Here is an 8,701-nt window from a genome sequence, read left to right as displayed (position 1 = left end):
TTTACATCTTTCTGAAACTATTCTCTCTCTCAGTAACTGTAGAGCCGCTAACACTGGAGGACTTAAACAAACTAAAAAAAAAGTCAAGTTTTTAGGGATTTTTTTTTTGGTGAGGCTAAAGAGGGGCTGTTTGCTGCCTTCAGTCAGGATCATTCAGCCCAGTCTCAAGCAATGCCCCACCCCTCAGGGAACAGAACCATTTTCTGATCATCCTTTTCATCACATCAAGTTTGCCACAAGTGTCTTGGATATTTTTGGCCAGAATTGTTTTCAAGGACATGCTGTAAGATTTTTCTATTCACTAATTTGCATCCTAAATATGCAACTTAAATGCAAATTTTTCAATATAACCAGAGCAGGTTTAATTTGATACTGTGTTGCTGAGGTTTTCTGCCTTTGTTTAGATGGTACCCAAAGACATGATAATTACATGTTAGACTTAGCTTCTCTGGGTACTTTTAGGTTTTCTGTAGAAGAAATTTGCTAAACTGACATAAAAATGATCCAGGAATAATTTAAAAGTCTGGAAGCATAGTTAAACAGTGAAGAGCTCCCCAGAACTTGTTTGGTCAATGGAGCTGCTGAAGATAGAGTTGCTACAGAGCAAACGTGTTTCAGGGCCAAAGCTGGTGCTGTTTTAGGAAGAGACCATCAGCCATTCTGTTCCTGAGGTGGAGGATGTTGGCCCCAGCTGTTCCCATCAGAACTGGACAAAGCCTTTTTTTCAGCTTAAGCACTTTTTGAACTTTGAAAACATTTTGTGACTCCCTGTGATGCACTAACAGATGCTTAAATGGCACAAAGGCTCTATTTCTGTTCATAGTCTTGTTTTCCTCATGTTCAGAGAAAAATTCCTTGTGTTCCACTGTACATTTTTTACCAAACATACACTGTTATGCTCCCTTCTTAAATTCCTTATTATTCAGGTCTTCTCAGTGTTTATCCAACCAGGCTTTAGAAGGAAAATAATTTTCTGGGTTTAATTACAGCAGTGCCTACATTTGATTGATAGGGCAGGTTATTTTGACTGTTGCTTGAATAATAAAAGCTGGATTCAGCAGGATATTTGTCATAAAATACATTTGACTGCCATGCAGGATTCACAGTTTCCAAGGACCACAGGAAGGTGCAGCAATAGATCTTCCATTTCATGCTTGGAAGTATTTTAGCTCTACCGTACTTTGACTTCAGTGATCCAATTTGCAGAGATAAACAATTCTCTGGCAGTAATGCAGCTTGCCATTATTTAATAATTATTTAAAATGTGCCTTGTTACCCTTGTGTAAGAATCTGGGCTGCAGGGGAGTGGTGGTTGTGCTCTGATTCTTCAGGGGCTGACACAGCACCGGGTTAAAGCACCCGATGGTCTGGTGTCTCAGACTGTTCTAATTTAATAGCAAACCTTCTCTATCCTGCTGCTTCTATTTAGAAGTGTCCAAAAATCTTTTTTTTTTTTTTTTTTTTTTTAACTGTAAAAGCCTTCTGGCACTAAATTACATCTATTTCTTGACTGAAACATATCTGCTCTATGCTAACCTCATTATCCAGGAATGATTTCTAGAAGAGGAAGTGAAGAATAATTAAATCATTCCTAACTGAAGGAAATGCTTCGCAGAACTATGCAAATTCCAATTTGGCCAAGATGCTGTGGTTTCAGATTCTATTTCTGGGAAGGGCAGAGGGAGAAACAGTTATTTTTGGAGTCATGGGCAGCTGGGTTCTGGCTACAATTTTCTCTCTTACCTTGAGCTGAGAGTGGACTGGGACATCCATGCGGAGGAGGAAGCACAGTTCCTGCCACCACCCTCCTCAGTACCTGTCCTGCTGTGAGTGCTGGTAGATGAAACTTGTCCCTCTTGCTGCAGGTGTCACTTGCTTTGGTTGGTGCTGGCTGAGACCCCGAATTGGGGGATTTTCCTGCCAAATTGTGCCTCAGCCCTGATCTGAAGCAGCAACTTGTCAGCAGTGGTGCCCTGCCCTTGCTGTCCGCACAGGGCAAAGCTATGAGGGCACAGATACTTCTCCCACTTAGCCTGGGATGCAGTGCCTGGAATAAAATCAGGGTTGTATTTTGGAGGTAAAAAATGAGCTTGCTGTGTGTGTGCTCAGCAGGAGTGCCTGGGGGAGCCCACGGGCTGGGCATGGCCCTCATGGGGCTCCACGCTCACATCTTTAGATTTTCACATTTTTCCATCTGCAAATCTCACTCGTTTGAGGCTTAAGGCAAAAAGAGGGTAAAAAAAAAACCCCTCACAACAGCTCCTTTTTTGTGGGAATGTTTGCAAATCTATTAGTGATGTGTAATTGAATTATTAATTGGGAAAAATATAATTAGAGTGCTGGAAGAACAGCTTTTCAGTGCTCCACAACTTTGGTCTTTCAAGGAATCAGATTGCTGAAATGAGTTATGTATTCAAGAAATCTAGTTAGAATTAAGAACATATGTCCTACTTTTCCAGCTTTTCCTTTAAAAGTTGCATATTATAATAATGGAGTGTAAAGAGTAAACTTCAGTGATTTGCAAAAGGCACCAGCCTTGTGCCTTTTCCAAACTGGTTGATTTATGTGCTGTTTGCTGTTTTTGAGAACACAAAACAATTAATTCATGTGTGAAAAGAACAGTGAATTAATCCTAGAGAGCCCTGGAGCCTTTAAAGACCTGAATCATATGTTGAGCTCGTTTAAAACTTGCATAAGAAATTAATGTAGAATAAAGCCCTTTAATTTGAAAAGTGCATCTATAGTAGGTGTCCCTAGGATATCTTCTGCATCATTATTCAGAAAGGTTAAGGAGGACTTTATTTTTTCCTTTCTTTCTTTCTTTTTTCCCCCCTTATATTCAGTATGTATTTTCCAGTTTGCAGCTCAACGTGGTGCATTTCAACATATAAAGAGGCAGAGATTTTAAAAAGAAACGGGGAGCTTTTTATTCACCTTCCACTTAATTTCCTTGCTGCCTTGCCAGTCCCAGCTTAATGAATGTAATTGCTACCTTTGATGAAAATACTATTATCAAGATCACACATTACATTGGAAAACAGTTTTTCTTTAAACACAGCTACTGCAGTCTCTAATTATGCATGTAACAAGTGGCTCCTGAACAAAAGAGCATGTTGTCTACAATTGCTAGGAATTGGAGCAAGGCAAATTTGAACAAAGAACAGATTAGATTTGCTCCATGCTCCACAAAGCCCATTCCCCTGATTAATTTCCTGCAAAAACTAAAACAATTCTCTCTTAAAAGAAACTAACCCTCATCCCCAGAATGATCCATATGCCATTTGTGTCAATCTATATGATGATAATGGCTACAGATTTAAATTATTAACTATTAGGTGTAGTAAAATAGGAAAGCTCTTTTATAAACTTACCTTTTCATATGTAAATAAGCAGTACAAGGACTTAAGGAACAAAAACCTGACTTTTCTGTGGAAACCAGGAGCAAGAAAGCACCCAGTAACTGAAAGTCTGAATTGTGCATGTATAATCCAATTATTTTGTCAGTTTACTCTGTGCTCCGTGTTCTGCACAGGCACTGCAGCAGGAGAACCAGGTCTCCCAATGTCCTGTTGGGTTTTCCAGGGATGACACATTTGAGGGCTGATTTCCACATTGCCATTTGAGGAGAGATCTTCTGAAAAGGCTTTCATTTAATTCTCAAAAGAAATCATTTTGTCAACGGGTTTTAATGAGTCAGAATCAGAACTGGAGATACATTTTGCTGTTATTCCATGGAAAAGCAGGTAAAATTTTGAATTAGTGCTTGGCCTCTGATAAAATCCTGCAGTATGGATTGAATTGTTTTTTGGTATTTCTAATACAAGGAATTAGTCCCAGCAGTTTAGAACAGTGTTTTTTTTCATTCCTACTTGTATTGATCCAGGATCCCTAGCTGTAGTACAGGATGCATATAAACCACAGTCAGGTGGGCAAAAGCCAAAAAAAATAATTCTGCTCCAAAGTGTTTACAAGCTGGGTTAGGATTGGATGTGGACTAATAGAAACCAGGGTCTAGGTAAGTTTTAAAGGAAAATTGGTGAGCTTCTCTCCTAGGAAGAAAGAATAGCAGGCATGGTGGGTTTGGTGCCAGCAGTGGCAGAAGTGAGGTGGCAGAGGTATGCGTAGTAGCAGCCTGCTTTTCTCTGCACAAGAGCTGCCAGGGTCTTTGTGTCCACAAAATGTCACTGCAGAGAGTGCAGGGACAATCCTGCCCCTGTCACACCTGTCATTTATCCCTCTCAGTCCCAAAATGCATGCTTTGTTTGCAGATTATCACAGTTCTTCCCAGTTCCCATTACTTGTAGTCATACAAAATCTTTAAAATCTACCCTGCAGATAAGAAAAAAACCCCAAAACTAAAACCCCTTATAACTTTCACTGTGGATAGAATTAATCAAGATGTAATTATGACATCAAATGAAATTACTTGGAACATAAAATCTTTCTTCACCGTCTTTAAGAAACTGAATGAAAGAAAATATAAGTCCTTTCTGTAGAAATTAAAATTCTGTTTCCAGACAGTTTTTCTTGAGTGTTCCAGATACTGTGGGTCTTCTGATGATGGGACACCACAGAGGCTGCACTGGTGAAAAAAACCAGGAGAAAAGCTCCATGTTCTTAAGGCCTCTGGCTACAAATATCTGGCTACAAAAAGGAGCAGGCTTATAATCAAAACCAATATATTCAGAAAATCCAGAATTACTTGTGGTTTAGCTCCTTGTCTCCCCTCGAACAAGTAGAAAGTAATCTCATGAGTTTGGGGAAACACGTTTGTGTACTTTTCTGAGAAAGTGTCAGGCTGTGAGTCTTTCTCCTTTTGGAGACAAATCCATTGTTCATCTCTTGTTTTAATGTAGCAACACACTGTAAAAAAAGCTGGCTGGGGAGCTTGGCAATATTCCAGTGGCACTTGGAATTTTTATCCCTTCATCACACTGTCCCCACTTAGGTCTCACAGCAGCCAAATGCAGAAGTTTAGCACGGTTCCTGGTGTAACCCACAAGTCCATAAGTGTTCTTCTAGGTGTGATGTGGCACCTTATAATGCATTTTTTTTAGCATGGCCTTTGTCTGGAATAAACACTAATTCACAAATTCCCCCCATGGCTCCTGGTGCAGCAGTTGTGTGGGGACACAGCAGAGATTTCTCTGGGGGTGTGATGCACCTGATGGCTGTGGAGCATTGCTTATTTTGCATAGGTAGATCAACCAGAAACTAAAAACTCCAGCCCTGAAGCCTGCACATGGTGCTGCAATGAATGGGAGAGAGCCAGACCCGCTCCCTGGGCAAGCTCTGGTTTCTGTAGGGAGTCCTCCTCTGTCAGAGGGAAGCGCTGCTCCCTCCCTTTACACGCTAACAGGACACTTGTGATCACAAAATGGGATCTAATTATTATTATTATTAGCCAGTGGTGGGGCAGGGTGGGAAGAGTAGATAGTGGACCAAAGAGGATGATAAAGAACTGAAAAGGAGAAGGCTTTAGTGAGCTTTTACCCACCTCAGTCTCCTTCCCTTCCCCATCCAGTTCTTAACGCAGAGGAGGGGGCAGATCTTGCGTCCGTATTTAAATAATCCCAGTGTGAATAATCTCTTTGCTTTTAAATAATCCCAGTGGAGATGCAAAAGGGAAAGAGTCAGTGCAGAGCCACAGGGAGCTCTTTCCTCAGCTGTGCTGGGGCTGAGCACGAGCCAGCTCAGTGCACCTTGGCTGGCACACAGGGACCGTTTGTCTCACGCTCTTCTCTATCCAGATGTATGATCCAGGGAGAAGGAAAAAGGAGTTGAGGTTTAAACTCTTATCACTAAAGTGAGTCTCCCTCTACATTAAAAAACTATCCAGACATTGTAACAGGAATGGGTTCAGTTCTTATGTCATAAATTTGTGTGTGTAGAAAAAAGACTTATTGGCGAATTTAGCAGTATTTTTCGTTGAACTGGCAGTTGCTAACCATTACACCAGTATTTATTTGATTCTTAAAGAGCACAAAAGCATGGACTACAAATAAAGAAGATGGAGTAATAGCTTTTGACTGGACCACTAGCTTTAAACTTGAAATGAAGTGTCCAGTTTTGAGTTACTGTGTCCAAATGCCATTTGTACAGTTTGAAAAGTGGGGGCATTTTTCCAGCTTGTCACTGTTAGCTGTAGTTCATTCCAGTGAATGATATCACTGAAGGAGCAGTTGTTCTGCTATAAGTACTTCACTCATGACTGGAATGTATTAAATGTATTAATCTGTGCCTGAGAGTGTAATTTAGGGAAGCCCTGCATTTGACACATTCTTGTACATCCTTATTTTATTGCCTTATCCTGCAGGTAACAATGTCTCAAAAGCAAAGGGACGGGATGAAGTTAAAATTACATGTCACCAAATATTATATGCACTTTTTGCCGCTCATTTCTCTGTCAGAATTACGGATTTTCAACAACATTAGTTTAAATATGTTTATGACTTGATTTACACCTCCGATGTCAAAATAGAATGCCAGGCAGGAGCCCAAGGTTTCTAATGAGCTGGGAGGTGAGATGAAGCCATGAGGGGAATGTCCCCAGCCTCAGAGCTCCATCTTTCATGACAAAACTCTGTCGCAGGCGGCACCTGGGCCAAGCAAAGATAAAACGCGAGGGTTGAGTTATCCTGGAGAGTATTTGTCAAACCTGCTTTAAGCCAGCGGAATAAAAATGTATTTTTGTGGCAAGGTTAGGCTTTATGTCAACTAAGTGAACCCGTAAAGCATTTATTGCCACCTCGTGACTATTGCCTGTCATAAATTTGAAACGCTCTTAATCCATAGGTGCGTAATTTCGAGGCACTCGAGGCGCTCTCACCACCTTCCCTGTAATTATCTCCCACATTGCTGGGGGAAATTAGGGCTGGGCATGCTTAGTGGTAACAAACAGCATTTTCTGAGCGGTGCTGTGAGCTGTGCACCTGTGAAGAGAAGCACGTGGCTTGCTGCCCAAACCAGGTATGGTGTTGGAGCCCTGGCTGCTGCAGGTGCCTCGGTTGGGATGATCAGCCCTGGCTTTGAGGAAATTAAAGCAGTTTGAGTGGTTGGATTGAAAGTACAGCTCTGGTGACTGTGCTGCAAACCATCCCACCTCCCCTTTCATCACGGGGTGTGGAGAGCATTTAACAACCGGTGCATCCCTAATTTATGCTCAGCCAGAATTTCCCTGGAAGAGCTGAACCCCTCGGCCTCCAAACACCCTGGGCTGCTCCCTTGCGTTGCCATCCGCGTGTTCCCTTGCACACATTCCAAAATAACCATCCCAGCTGCCCCCAGCTTTTCCTACGGGGCGGGAAAGCCTTGGCTGCGATTCCCAAACGCGGGGAGGTGCCCCCGCTCCACCTGCAGGCATCGTCAGCTGGCAGTGATGGGGATGATGGAGGAGATGGGACCAGTGCCTGAACTCCGACCTTATCGATCCAGCCAGCCCTGCCCAGCTGAGAGGCTGCAGCCCAGTCAGCTGAAAAGGAATTTAAAGGGCTCTCGTCCTCCCCGCACGGCCCCCCTGTCATTAATAATGTTTTCATCCATGACAGTGATAAACACGCGGTACTTGAGGAGAGTTTATTAAGGTCAGTCCATAAATAAAAATTAAAATTTAAAAAAATGGGTTTACACAGATGAACAGATGGATGAATAAAGTGATTGGTAAAACAATAAATATGAAAATAGACAGATGGATGAAGTATCTGGCGATGATTCTCTAAAAGCCCAATGCCTCAAACGCTGGTAATGTTATACCAGACCCTTCTCTCCTCTCTGATAAAAAACAGATTTAATGAAGCTGCTGCAGAACTTATACATTTCGGGGATCTATGGCCTGACTAATATTTTGTCATTTAATGCCTATTCTCCAGCCTGATAAAAAGGATTGCAGCCATTTCTCTATGTCAGGTATATAACTGAGTGCTACTAAAATTTAAATGTCTCATCTGTCCTTGGATCTAAATACAGATGGCCTTAAACCTCCGAGTTTTTCTTAATGCAGGATGGTATACAATACCCTGCCTGACTTCTTTTATCATTCTCAAAGAGACAGAGATTTGTATCTTGGTGGAATTCAGGCTACCAGAAAGCAAATATTCTTCTTCACTTCCAAACTCTGAATATCATTCAGAGAAATAAAGCCAAAAAGCCCACTAGTACTTCAGCTGAGGAATTCTGGCAAAACTTTATGCTTTGTAAAATGGAAGTCTACTCATCCAAAATTTTCTTGGGAAGAACTTTATGCCTGGCTATGAGGTCAGTTAAATTATAAATTTTATCCTTAGCTGAGCATTACTTAAAAGTGATGAGGAATTGGCAGAGGAGAAAAGTTCATTGCAATTTTCTTGTGATCCTTTTTCCTGTGCTGGCTCTGCAGGCAGCTGAGCTGGAACAGGAGGAGGCATCATTTGGGGAAACTTGTGTAATCATTAAGGGGAAACACTTGACTTGGATTCAAGACTTTGCATTTGCAGCATCTAAAGGAACCTTAATTGTTGTCCCTGATTGAATATTCCAAAGTCGTTGCCTCTATCATTGTGATTATTGATCCTTGATTAGCCCTTCAGTCCTCGATGGCCACGCAGGCATTGCCTTGCATCCTGCACAGCCACGTGCAGCATTGTTTGCTGCAAATGAAGATTTTGAGTGCAGAATCTGAGCTCAGGACTCATCCAGCCCGAGCTGGCCATCAATTTCCATGGAG

Source organism: Corvus cornix, chromosome 6 (assembly GCF_000738735.6).
Source record: "Corvus cornix cornix isolate S_Up_H32 chromosome 6, ASM73873v5, whole genome shotgun sequence".
NCBI classification, from domain to species: domain Eukaryota; kingdom Metazoa; phylum Chordata; class Aves; order Passeriformes; family Corvidae; genus Corvus; species Corvus cornix.
Note: the sequence above shows the minus strand (reverse complement) of the source record.